At 48.7% G+C, this 14,087-nt stretch overlaps 1 protein-coding gene across 2 annotated transcripts in view; it reads right to left on the bottom strand.

Annotated features, from left to right (window-relative positions):
- LOC115073954 (carnitine O-palmitoyltransferase 2, mitochondrial-like) overlaps window positions 1-14,087 on the bottom strand; it is a 267,341-nt gene that overhangs the window by 185,952 nt on the left and 67,302 nt on the right. The gene's annotated exons all lie outside the window — the stretch shown is intronic.

Genomic DNA, 14,087 nt, shown 5'->3' with positions numbered 1-14,087 from the left:
AGGAGAATGCATAAGTCTTGTTAATACCAGATTCAGGTCCCATTCCGTGACTGGTGGCCAAATTGGTGGTTTAAGTTGAGTTAAACCTCTCATAAACTTACTGACAAGAGGTTGATTGGAGATTGGTGCATCTCTTATCTTGTCATGGTAAGCTGAGATTGCACTGAGATGTACTCTTACTGACGAAGTCTGGAGGCCAGAGTCTGAGAGATGGTACAAATAGTCTAGTAGAGAAGTAATGGGGCAAGTAAAAGGATCAATATTGTTTTGCTTGGACCAGATAGTAAATCTCTCTTCCTTTTTGAAGAATAGTTTTTTCTTGTGGAAGGCTTTCGTGAAGCTATGAGCACTTGAGATACATTGGATGAAAGATTGAGTGGTTGTAAAATCAAGCTTTCAACATCCATGTTGTCAGGGATAGGGATTGAAGGTTGGGATGGCGCAACCAACCCTGATCCTGAGTTATGAGAGTGGGAGCTACTCCCAGACGAATTGGATCCTTGATCGAGAGGTCTAGAAGTGTGGAAAACCATACTTGTCGAGGCCAATATGGGGCTATAAGAATCATGGACCCCTTGTCCTGTTGTAGCTTCACTAGAGTTCTGATTATGAGCGGTATCGGAGGATACGCGTATAGTAGGCCTGAGTTCCAAGGGCAAGCAAAGGCGTCCTTGGCTGGTTGGTTCTTGTTTGTGAAGAGAATAGAATTTGTCCACTTTGTGATTCAGATGTGATGCAAAGAGATCTATTGTTGGCTGTCCCCAACGTTGAAATATCCTGGTCGCTACTGAGGGATCCAGGGACCATTCGTGTGGTTGGAACTGACAACTGAGTCGATCCGCCATTACGTTGTGAATGCCTGGCAGATAAGTGGCCTTGAGAAGAATTGAGTGATTCAGGGCCCAGTCCTAAATCTGCGCAGCTTCTTGACAAAGGAGATACGAATCTGTGCCTCCCTTTTTGTTGATGTACCACATGGCAACTGTGTTGTCTGTTTGAATGAGAACAGTCTTGTGTGAAAGGTAGTCCTTGAATGCATTCAGTGCATAACGTATAGCTCGAAGCTCCAGGAAATTGATTTGGAAAGTTGCTTCGAGTTTTGTCCAGGTACCCTGGGTTTGGAGATTGTCTATGTGAGCTCCCCAACCTAAATGGATGCATCTGTAGTTAAAGTTGTCTGTGGGACTGGTTGTTGGAAGGGTAGGCCCTTGTGCAAATTGTCCTCGTTTACCCACCAAAGAAGAGAGGAACGTAGCTGGTAGGTTACTTGAATTGGAGAATATAGTGGTTGAATGGCTTGGATCCACTGTGATCTTAGAGTCCATTGAGTGATCCTCATGGCAAGCCTTGCAATAGGCGTGACATGAACTGTAGAGGCCATGTGGCTGAGTAAGGTTAGAAACTGATGAGCTGTTGCTTGTGCCTTGAGGTGGATTGAGTATGCCAAGACGGAAAATGTGACTGCTCGATCTTCGGTAAAAAGGCCTTTGCAAGAACTGTGTTTAGTTCTGCTCCTATGAATTGGAGCAGGTGAGACGGTGTGAGATGGGACTTTTGATAATTGATGAGAAAACCCATGGAGTGAAGTAGAGCAATCGTTTGGTTGAGAGAAGTTATTGCTCCTTGTTGAGATTGACTTCTGATGAGCCAGTCGTCGAGATATGGGAAAACATGGACACTTTGTTTGTGCAAGTGTGCTGCTATTACTGCCAGACATTTGGTGAATACTCTGGGAGAAGAGGCGAGACCGAATGGCAGAACTCTGTATTGAAAGTGTTGGTGGCCTACCATGAAGCGCAGGTATTTGCGATGAGGAGGGAATATTGGAATGTGAGCATAAGCATCCTGAAGATCCAGAGAGCAAAGCCAATCTCCTTTTTGAAGAAGTGGAAGCATGGTGCCTAGAGAAACCATCCTGAACTTTTCTGTTTTTAGAAATTTGTTGAGATTTCTGAGGTCTAGGATGGGACATAGGCCTCCGGTTTTCTTTGGAATGAGGAAATAACGGGAGTAGAATCCTCTGCCCTGCTGAGACCGGGGCACCGGTTCTACAGCCCTGGATTTCAGAAGGGTGGATAATTCTATTTGTAGTTGAGGCATGTGTTGCGAGTTGAGATGAATCTGAGATGGTGGAAACTCTGCGGGAATGGAGAGGAAATTGAGTTGGTATCCTCGAGATATTATAGACAGAACCCATTGGACTGTGGTTATTGTTATCCAATTGTTGTAAAATTGTGATAATCTGCCTCCTACTGGGAGTTCTGGTCGAGGATTCATGGAAAGGCTTAGCTCTCTGGGGATCTTTTCAAAAGCCTGCCGCAGGACTGGGTTGTGTAGTGGGCTGAGGCCTAGGTGCTCTCTGCTGACGAGTTTGTGCTCTGTGCTGAGGCCTGGATTGTCTAGGTCTACTTGAAGGAGGATAAAATCGTTTCTGACGATAATATCGTCTTCTGATGTCCCTCCTTTGAGTTCGTTGGGTAGTATGGGCAGTGGGGTCTTGAGGAAGAGAGGATAGCTGTCTCAATGTCTCATTGTATTCTTTTAATTGAGACACTGCCTCTTGAACTTTTGCACCAAATAAATTTTCTCCTGTGCAAGGGAGGTCTACCAATTTTTCCTGGACTTCCGTTCGTAGGTCTGAGGCCTTAAGCCAGGCCCACCTTCTGGCACTAATACCTGAAGCTGCAACTCTTGAGGATGTTTCAAATGAATCATACGCAGCTCTTACCTCATGTTTTCCAGCTTCAAAAGCTTTGTTAATGAGGTTTTGGGCGGGTTCTCTAAATTCTTGTGGGAGAGATGGGATGAAATCATCCATTTGCTTCCAGAGGTTTCGCTGGTATTGTGTGATGTATAGTTGATAGGAAGCTATCCTTGAAGTTAACATTGCACCCTGGAATACTTTGCGGCCTAGCAAATCAAGAAACCTGTTGCCCTTTCCTGGAGGATTGGACGAGTGAATCCTTGTCCTTTTCGCTTTTTTCTGGGCAAATTCTACCACTACTGAATTATGAGGAAGTTGTGACTTTTGAAAACCAGGTGCAGCTTGTACCAAGTATGTGGAATCCATTCTTCTATTGATTGGTGGAACAGAACATGGATGTTCCCACATTCGTTGCTGTAGTTGGAGCAGTACGTCATGTATGGGAATAGCCATAGGGGTGGATTTTAAAAGGCCTGCGCGCGCTGGCGTGCCTATTTTGCATAGGCCGCCGGCACGCGTAAAGCCCCGGGACGCGCGTAAGTCCCGGGGCTTTGGAAAAGGGGCGGGGGAGGGGGCGTGTCAGGGGCGTTCCCGAAACGACGCGGTGTTTCGGGGGCGGGCCCGGGGACGTGGCGCCGGCCCGGGGGTGTGGTCGAGGCCTCCGGACCAGCCCCCGGGACCGGAACACGGAGCAGGGCTGCCGACAAAGGTAGGGGGGGGTTTAGATAGGGCCGGGGGGGTGGGTTAGGTAGGGGAAGGGCGGGGAAGGTGAGTGGAGGGCGAAGGAAAGTTCCCTCCGAGGCCGCTCCGAAATAGGAGCGGCCTCGGAGGGAACAGGCAGCGCGCGCTGGACTTGGTGCGTGCAGGTTGCACAAATGTGCACCCCCTTGTGCGCGCCGACCCCGGATTTTATAAGATACGCGCGGCTACTTTTGCGATCGCGTACTTTTGTTCGCGCCTGGTGCGCGAACAAAAGTACGCGATCGCATATTTTTTAAGATCTACCCCATAATTTGTTTAGGTGGGTTGATAAATTGTAACACCTCCAGTGTTTGGTGACGGGTATCTTGTTCTGACTCTAGCTTGAAAGGTATAGAGTCAGCCATGTCTTGAAAAAAAGTAAAGAAAGTAAGATCCTCTGGTGGCAATTGCTTGCTAGGGTGTGGTGGGGAAGGATCAGACATGAAAGTTTCAGAAGTGTCTGACTGAGAATCACTCCAGGTGTCATAGTCTGGAATGTCTAATACTGTCTTCCCTGTTGGTAATGAAGGAGGCACCCCAGATGGTCCTGGAATGGGTTCTTCAGATTGAGATTCCTCTTGCTGTGGATTGGAAGGCAAGGAATCTATTAAATCTTGATATTTCTTTTGAATGGCTGTATATAATGCAGCTTCTGATGACACATATTGTCCAGAAGGAAGTGGCACCTTTGACATTGTGCATGACATCGATGGCATCGAGGATTTCAGGATTGGCATTGATGGCAATGTCGAAATCGTAGTTTTCCGAGATGATGGAGCAGTGGTAGTCATCGATGTTGCCTGTGGGACAGAGGAAAACATCGATGTTGGCATCGGAGAAATAGTTGATATTTCCTGTGTCATGGTGAAGGTTCCCGGTTTCAGGAATGTTGATGTCATCGGACCGATTTCCATCATCGAGCCAAAAACCGGCATCGGGACGGTTCCCGGCATCGGGGAGGTGCCCGGCATTGGGAGACTTCCCGGCATCGGGACGGTGCCCGGCATCGGGAGAGTTCCCGGTATTGTCACCACCGTCTGTACTAGTTGCATCGGTGACGTCATGGACGAAGAAGACATCACCGGCATCGGCGATGTCGCCGACATCGGTGGAGGCACCGGTAGGTGGTCTTTTACAGCTTGCAAAATGGCTTCTCGTATAAGCGATGCGATGTCCTGCGAAATCGGGGAAGGAATCGTCCTCGGTGGATGCGGAGACAAGACCGGTTGCGGTGTGAGTGTGTCTACCGCGATGGGCCTCGTGGGCATCGGGTGTCTTTGTGTTTGGACCGTTTTTCACTCGGTTCCCCGTGGGTAGATGTGGAAGGTGAGGCCGAGGCATGTCAATGACGGTGTTTGTGTTTAGGCCTTACCTCGATAACTAAAGAATCGATGCCATCGATGGTGTAGGTGAAGGTCTGTCGCCCGATCCGTCTGGTCGGCGTTTTTTAAGCAAAACTTTTTTTAGGGGCTCCCGCCGGTGATGACTTTGATGAAGTCGAAGGTGTAGGAATTAACTGCAGACTGAAAAGTTGTTGAATTTTTTCTTGACGCAGTTTTCTGCCTTTGGGTGTCATCTCCTGGCATTTTTCACAAGAGGAGATATCAGGTTGTTCACCCAAGCAGCGTACACATTCCAAGTGCGGGTCAGTAATCGACACTGTGCGATTACAGGTCGGGCATTTTTTGAAGCCCGACGCCATAGTATCATCGACGGCCATCGATGACTGAAGAGAATTCAATAATGATTTTGAAAAATTTTTTAAGGTAAATTACTTCACCAGCCGATGAAGTATCAAACGAAGTGAGACCAGTGAGGGAGAATTTAAAGAGAAATTGACTTTTTAGTTAGAATAATGAGTGGAAACTCAGAGGGCTCCAGTAACCGTTATGCTGATAGCAGCACGGAAAAAACGAAACTGGAGTGAGACCCCTGTGGCAGAGAATATCATCACATGCTGAGCATGCCCAGTAGCCTCAGGCTGCCAGTCAAAAGTTTCTAGAAACTTTGACAGAAGTTTTTCCCCCCAATAGGGCTCCATTACCGATGTCACCCATTTGTGAGGACTAGCATCCTGCTTGTCCTGGGATAAATTGGGATTACATGTCCATTTTTTGTATGTGTGTAAAATTGTAATGAGTTGATCATATTGACATATCCACTTTAGTTAAGATTGGTATGTATTGTTAATGTTGGATAATGTGTGTGTAAACAATCCTGTGATGGTGATTAAGATGTGTAACAAATTTTTGACAATATTTTTGTAATAAATATTTATATTTGGTCTATAAAGGGAGAAAATGCAATAATTAATAAATAATATTGTATAAAATATATGAGCTGTGTCTGTAAAAAAATTTTAAAAAATATTGAGTACACATTGTGGGTTATAATCAGTGGGTTTAGGTTTCTATGATTCCCAGTCTGATGTATTCCAAATCCCCAATCAACATTTGTGGGCTCACAGAAAAGAAGTTTGCTCTGCCAGACTTGTTCAGTATCCCGCTGACCAATGCTGACCTGCTGCATTAAAAAAAAACACAAGAATACTGACCAATCAAATTGTCACACTGAAGAATAATTGCTCACTCTCTATTAATGAGCTAGGGATGGGAGAAAAAGGGCTATAATGAGAGGTGAGACAAAGAAAATGAAAACTTTTGGCCACATGGAATTCGTGCAAACACTCTGATACCTCTCCACCTGCTTCTAGCATGGGGAAGGAATTTTTGCAGTTCATCTCACTGAATTGCAATTGTCTCTCGAAGATGCTAAGCTAACATCTATTTATTTATTTATTTAGCCATTTTTATATACCGTCTGATGGAACGGACATTTCTCCCCATCATGAAGCAACCACAAACTTCCAGCTGCCAGGAGAAGAGCCAAACAGAGACCGTGTGGAAGGTATGGGTATTTGTCTCCTACACAAGGTTTAAGTCAGAATGCCACATTGATACTTTAAGATGCAACTCACAATTAGTTTGGTAGTCAATGCTTTACAAGTTTTATTTATTTGTCTATTTGCAATCTTTTCTGAATCCATGACCCTGTAAATTCTGCTAAATACTTTATCATAATAGTAAGATAATTCTGTCAGCTCTAGAGAAATTCCTAATAAAATTCAATTATCTAAGACAAACAGTATGGTTTATTTGCTGATAAATTCAGACAAATTATAAAGGAATAGTCAGATAAACTGGCCAGGGTTTCCCAACCTTTCAGAACACACAAACTCCTTTTCAGCTTCAAAAAGTTTCATGGACACCCTTACATTTCTCTTTAATTTTTGCATGCTATAATAAAAGAAATAATGAGATGTACTCCACAATCATTCATAATGTATAAAACTTTGATCTAAACTAAATACATAGGAGGCAATTTCCAAAGCTATTTAAAAATTGCCATAAAGGAAAATTAGTTTCTTACCTGATAATTTTCGTTCCTGTAGTACCAAGGATCAGTCCAGACTGCTGGGTTATGCCTCCCGTCCAGCAGATGGAGTCAGAGAGAAAACTGAAAGCACCCCCTAGATATACTGGTGTGCCACCTGCGATCCCTCAGTATATGTGATATCAAAGCAGAAGTAATGAATTAACTACTTCCGACAGTGCCCCCCCCCAAAAATTTCTTTTCCTCTTTTTTTTTTTTTTTTTTTAAACTCAGTGACTAGATCAAACAGAAACCTCCTTGATGACATAGAAAACCAGGTATAACAAGTATGACACCAAAGAGTGTACAGAACAACTCTAAAGAACGACAAACTTACCATTGAAACTGTTCCAAACGTAGCGAATATAATCTGCAAGTGAAGAATATTGAAGACAAGCGGACTCCCAGAACTGTGGGCGGGCATCTGGACTGATCCTTGGTACTACAGGAACGAAAATTATCAGGTAAGAAACTAATTTTCCTTTCCCTGTACGTACCAGGATCAGTCCAGACTGCTGGGATGTACCCGAGCCACCTTAACTGGGATGGGACCCTGAGAGTCTCGCTCGAATCACACTGCTCCCAAAGGACTGTGCAGACGGACCACGGACATCCAGACGATAATGTCTGGAAAACGTATGCAATGATTTCCAAGTGGCCGCCCTGCATATCTCTTGGCAAGAGACCAATTGATTTTCTGCCCACAAAGTCACTTGAGAAAGCAATGAATGAGCCTTAAGCCCATCAGGAACAGGTTTACCGCAGCCAATATATGTGGACGCAATAGCGCCCTTCAACCAGCGTACGATTGTAGCCTTGGACGCCTGAAGTCCCTTCTTGGGTCCACTCCATAATACAAAAGGTGATCCGACCTTCTAAAGTCGTTGGTAACCTCCAAATAGTGCAAAAGAACCCGACGGACGTCCAAACGTCTCAAGTCTTTACCTTGAGAAGACTGCAGCTCCTCTTCCGAAAAAGAAGGCAATTCTACCGTCTGGTTAACATGAAACGCTGAAACCACCTTAGGCAAGAAGGAAGGTACGGTCCGTAAGGAGACTCCTGACGCGGAAATACGCAAGAACGGTTCTCTGCAAGAAATAGCCTGCAGCTCCGAAACACGACAGGCCGAGGAAATGGCCACTAGAAAAACCGTCTTGAGAGTCAAATCCTTTAACGAAGCCGTCTTAATAGGCTCAAAAGGTGCCGCACACAGGCCACAGAGTACCAAGTTCAAGTTCCAGGAAGGACAGGGAACCCGCACAGGAGGTCGCAAGTTCCGAACACCTCGCAAAAACCGTGCAACATCAGGGTGACTCGCAAGGGAAGACCCCTCGACCTTGCCTCTCAAGCAGCCCAGCGCCGCTACCTGAACTCGAAGCGAATTATACGCCAAACCCTTCTTCAGGCCATCTTGCAAGAACGAAAGGATGTGACCCACGGACGAACGTCTGGGCAAAATACTTAGCGCAGCACACCAGTCTTGGAAAACCTTCCAAACCCTAGCATAAGCAAGCGTAGTGGAAGACCTGCGCGTCCGAAGGAGAGTCCAAACAACAGCGTCCGAATAACCTCTCTTCCTCAACTGCTTCCGTTCATAAGCCAGGCCGCCAGACAAAAGTGATCTGCCAGATCGAAAAATACCGGGCCCTGACGGAGAAGATTGGGAAGATGACCCAGACGTAGTGGACCGTCGACCGCCAGATTGACGAGATCCGCAAACCACGGGCGACGCAGCCATTCCGGAGCCACAAGAATCACCATACCTTGATGAGCCTCTATGCGCCGTAACACTTTCCCCACCAGGGACCACGGAGGAAACACGTAAAGAAGGAGGCAATGGGGCCACGGGAGCACCAATGCATCCACGCCTTCCGACCCGTGTTCCCGCCTTCGGCTGAAGAAACGCGCCGCTTTCGCATTTAGCCAAGTCGCCATCAGATCCAAGCGTGGAGCCCCCCAACGCTGGGTGATGAGATGCATCGCCTCTGCCGACAGCTCCCATTCTCCTGGATCTAGATGCTGCTGACTGAGGTAATCTGCCTGAACGTTGTCCACGCCTGCGATGTGGGTGGCCGCGATGCGCGACAAATGTCATTCCGCCCAGCCCATCAACAATGCCGCCTCTGTCGCCACCGCCCGACTTTTCGTGCCGCCTTGCCGATTTATGTATGCCACTGCAGTCGCATTGTCCGACAGAATCCTGACGGCTTGGCCGCGCACGATCGGAAGGAGGCGAAGCAAGGCCAGACGTACCGCTCTGGTCTCCAAGCGATTGATGGACCAAGTGGACTGGAGCGCTGACCAGGTGCCCTGGACTGCTCGGGACTGACAGACCACCCCCCAGCCGGAGAGGCTGGCATCCGTCGTCACCACTATCCAGGACGGAGGCTCCAGGTCCACTCCCTGCAGGAGATGGCCTGGAGTTAGCCACCAGGAAAGACTGGAGCGGGCAGGCTCCATCAAGGGCAATTCCAGGCCGTAATCCTCGGATCTGGGATCCCAACGAGAAAGAAGCGCTGTTTGTAACGGCCGCATATGCGCAAAAGCCCACGGCACCATCTCCATCCCAAGCCGTAGGAGTGGGAAGGTCCCTCAGGCGCCGCACCTGTGTCATGAGATTGAGCATGCGTTGATGTGGAAGAAAGACCTTGCCCACCAGGGTATTGAACCGAGCGCCCAAAAATTTCAACTGTTGGGTCGGCTCGAGTCGGCTCTTCGCGAAGTTGACTACCCAACCCAACGACTGAAGTTGACGCACCACCAAGGAAACCGCCCGTTTGCAGGACGCTTGCGACTTTGCCCGGATGAGCCAATCATCGAGATAAGGATGTACAAGAACTCCTTGACGACGGAGGGAAGCCGCAACCACTACGAGAACCTTGGTGAATACTCGCGGAGCGGTCGCCAACCCGAATGGAAGGGCACAAAATTGGTAATGGTGCCCCAACACCATAAACCTCAGGTATCTTTGATGACGCTCTCGGATTCCAATGTGGAGATACGCCTCGGTCAGGTCCAAAGAAGCCAAATACTCTCCCTTGTGAACGGCCGCAATAACAGACCGTAGCGTCTCCATCCGAAAACGAGGCACGCGTAACGTCTTGTACACGCCTTTTAGATCCAGGATTGGTCTGAAGGTGCCCTCCTTTTTGGGAACCAGGAAGTATATGGAATACGACCCGTCTTGATCTCGTCCGGTGGGACCGGGACCACCGCTCCCATAGCCTGCAAGTGGTTGACGGTTTGAGCTATAGCCAGCTGTTTTTCCGGAGGACCGCACGGCGATATCATAAAAAGATCCCGGAGGGAACGTGCAAAATCCAACTCGTAACCGTGCCAAACAACGTCGAGAACCCATTGATCCGAAGTTATTTTGACCCACTCCTCCCAGAACCGGGACAGCCGACCTCCGATAAAAGGAACGGAGGAATGGGTCTGCGCGCCTTCATTGAGCGGGCTTGCCGGTAGCGAAACCTTGCGAGGCCCCTCCCCGCGGAGGCCGCCTGCCACGAAAGGAAGAAGACCAGGACTGGGACCTTGTGGACTGCTGCTTCTGGGGAAAGGAACCACCTCTTCCCGTACGGAAACGCCTTTGACCCCGAAAACGAGCCCTGGCATTCCCAAAGGACCGAGACTGACGAGGCTTATCCTCAGGCAATTTGTAAACTTTGTTGTCTCCCAGGTCCTTAATGAGCTGATCTAATTCCTCGCCAAATAGCAACTTGCCCTTAAAGGGGAAAGAACCTAATCTCGCCTTGGAGGTGGCGTCTGCCGACCAACGACGGAGCCACAACAACCTCCTTGCGGAAACTGCCGAGGACTTAATGCAAGCTGAGGTGCGCAACAAATCATATAGAGCATCCGCTGTATAAGCGACTGCAGATTCAACACAATTTGCCTGCTCCGCCTCACCCGGAGGAAGCTCCTGCGCGGTCAGTAGCTGTTGGACCCAGCGCAGATTGGCCCTCTGGACGAGGCTGCTGCACGCGGCTGCCCGGACACCCAAGGCCGCCACGTCAAAAATGCACTTTAACAAGACCTCCAGCTTGCGATCTTGGAGATCCTTCAAGGCTATTCCTCCCGTAACCGGGATAGTCGTGTGCTTGACCACGGCCGTGACAGCCGAATCCACCGCGGGCGTCTTCAAAAGATCCAGGGATTCCGCGGGCAAAGGATATAGTTTTTCCATAGCTCTGTTCACCCGCAGCGAAGCCTCCGGCAGCTCCCATTCCCTTGAGACAATCTGCAAAACTTTGGGATGGAAGGGGAAAGTCTGAGGGGGGGCCCGAAGGCCTGCCATAGCGATATCCCCCGTAGAAGTGTCCGCATTCGGAGGCGGAGCTGTCAGCTCTAGCTCTTGCAGGACATGGAGGATGAGAAAACTTAACTCATCTTTCCCAAATAATCGCAGTACCCGGGGGTCGTCCCCCTCAACGGATCCCTGTTCGTCCGCTGTCAGCAAATCCGGTGCCCCCGGAGGATCCGGAGCGGCCCCCCCCCCGCGGGCGGGTGACATGAGCCCCGGTGGACCCCAGCCCCAGTGGGGTCCCCTGGTGCAAAGAAGTCTTGGGGACCTTCGGGGAGAGGGACTTTCCGCCTCCCAGCCAGACTCTGCCTGCAAAAAAGCTTTGTGCATTAAGAGCACAACTCGGAAGAAAATGGCACAGACCTTTTTAAATCTTTTTTCATGGAGCCTGGGGGGAGGGGGGCTCGAGGGTCCTCCAAATCGCGCGGGGATCGCGGGCCCAGGTCGGGAGGAGAAGGAGGAGGGGAGGTTTCCTCCTCCGATGCTGACGGGTCTGCTTGCCGCGTGGCCAAGATGCCGCCGCTCTCCTCCCCGAGGGAGGAGGGGCCGGGGAACGGCTGCCCGGAGCTGTGCGGTGCCGCAACGCTGAGGGAAGAGAAGAATCGCTGCGGGCAGCGCTTGGCCTCCGGGAGGGTCCCTCGCCCCCGGGAAGACATCGGGAGTAGAGACCCTCCCGGGAGAGTCGCGCCCCCGCCCCCCCACAGGCCGTGCAGGCCGAAGATCGCGGCATCGCGGCAGGAATGGAGCTGTCAGAGAAAAAGTGCGCCAAGAATAAGGTGAGGAAACCTCACCGGCAAATCGGGCCGGGTGAACCAGCCACCCCCTCCAGAGTCCGTAGAGGCACTGGCAGGCCGGGGCTGAAAGAAAAAAGAGCTCACTGCCTGTCCCCAACAGGCCTTAAGTGGCTCCAGAGCAAGAACTTTTTTTTTTTTTTTTTTAAACCCCCTTCAGGGCTGAAGCCCTGGAAAACGGGGGGAGGGTGACCGGCCCACCGGTAAACTCTCCCCCAGCCTCAGGGACACGCTATTCCGGGAAACTTAAGAGGACAGTGCCCTCTGTGCCTGCCTTGCTCTAAGCTCCGAACTGCACTGTGCAACAAATAGTCTCCCTTGAGAGAAAAAAAACAGACAGAAGAAAAGAATAACCACAGCAAGAGAAGGGAAGAGACTAATTGATCTTGTCCCCAAATTTATTTTTTTTTTTCCCAGTACCAACAAACTGACCAGGCCAGGACCGCAGGTTATGCCTCTCAATCTGCTGGAGTCAGAGAATATACTGAGGGATCGCAGGTGGCACACCAGTATATCTAGGGGGTGCTTTCAGTTTTCTCTCTGACTCCATCTGCTGGAGGGGAGGTATAACCCAGCAGTCTGGACTGATCCTGGTACGTACAGGGAATTGAAGGATAAGGCCATTCCATCTTCCGATCCAAATGCAATGAGAAAAAAGAAGCAAGTTCACAAAAGTTCCAGGTTGGCAATTTGGAATGACTTGGCAGAAAATCAGCACTGGTGCCTGCAGAATTGCAATCTAATTTTCAAAGAGAATCTGTCTGCAATGTCTCCTTGTGAAAACTCAAAGTGACAGAGGAAAGCTAGTACTTTTGTTCCTTTGCACTTTGCACCTACTAAGCAGATGAAAAGTACATGCCTGAAAGTATGCACAGGAATTTCAAAAATTAAATCTCTGCATGTACTTTCCCTCCCCCAATCTAGCCCTGCTCCTTTATTCCCTCGCAGGTAAAAGTATGCTGCTGTACAAAGCACTGGTTCTTGAACCCTCAGTAGTGTGAATAGCAATTTTCAAAAGAGCCTTTTCACGTGGATAAACAGATATTTACCATAGAAAATGTTTTGAAACTTACCCTCCCTGAAAACTGGCCCCCTTTTAGCCTTTCTTTTATACTTTATTATTTTCTTTTATGACTCTTACAAACATATAGAAAATGAGTAACAAAATAATTTAGAGTTTAGAAGCAAAACAATAGCCTGCTTTTCAAAGGAAAGCAGGCTCCATGTCGGTGTCCCCCAAAATAACCACACCTGACTGTTGTCTCATCCTCACTCCTCCTTGATCTCTGGCAGTCATCTTTCCCTTCTTTCCCCCAGACCATGGTGGTTCTATATCTCTTTCTACCGCTGTCCAGCATGATTCCTGGTGGTCCTCTCCTTCTCTCCCTTAACAGGCTGCCATCCACTCTCACTCCTCTTAACCAGGTCATGATTCATCTCCCTCTTTATCCTCCATTTCATTATTCTTGTCTCATTCCTTCTCCCCATCATACTGTCAAGCCTAGTCCTATTTCATTCTCTCTGGTTACATATTCACTTTTTTTGGTACAGCTCTCCTCTCCTGTCTCCGTCAGGTCAGTGGCAGAACACGTAGCAGGAGTGGGAAATGTTTCTCACCACTGTGATAACCCAGCTTTCCTGTGCCTTTCTCAGTGTGCAGCAGAGGCTGAAAAAGTTACGACAGCTGCATTTGGCCCTTCTCTTCACCACATCCACTCAAAGTTCAACAGTGGGTTTAAAATGTGTCCCCCTCTTTCCCATCTCTATTAAGCATTCAACAGTGACATTTGAGGCTTCTAATGGGTGCAAACGGCTTCTCTCTGTCCTTCCTCCTCCTGGTCTGCAGCAATGAAGTTTTCAGGTGGGGGGGGCTATAATAGGCCTCACTCTCTCTTTTCTGGCCTGTGGCAGCAGCAGCCCACTCATTTTCTCCTTAGGTAAACTTTCTGGCATCCCTTCTGGAGGACCCCCTGGGATGGTCTTATGGACCCCAGGTTAGAAACCACTGATCTAGGCAATATATCTTACAAATCTACTATTGCTTTAATCTCTGTCCAAACAATAAGGGGATGAGAATATGTGGAGAAAATTCCATGTCACAGCTTTATGGATC

This window comes from Rhinatrema bivittatum, chromosome 1, assembly GCF_901001135.1.
Source record: "Rhinatrema bivittatum chromosome 1, aRhiBiv1.1, whole genome shotgun sequence".
NCBI classification, from domain to species: Eukaryota; Metazoa; Chordata; class Amphibia; order Gymnophiona; family Rhinatrematidae; genus Rhinatrema; species Rhinatrema bivittatum.
Note: the sequence above shows the minus strand (reverse complement) of the source record. Positions and strands in the feature narration are given on the sequence as shown.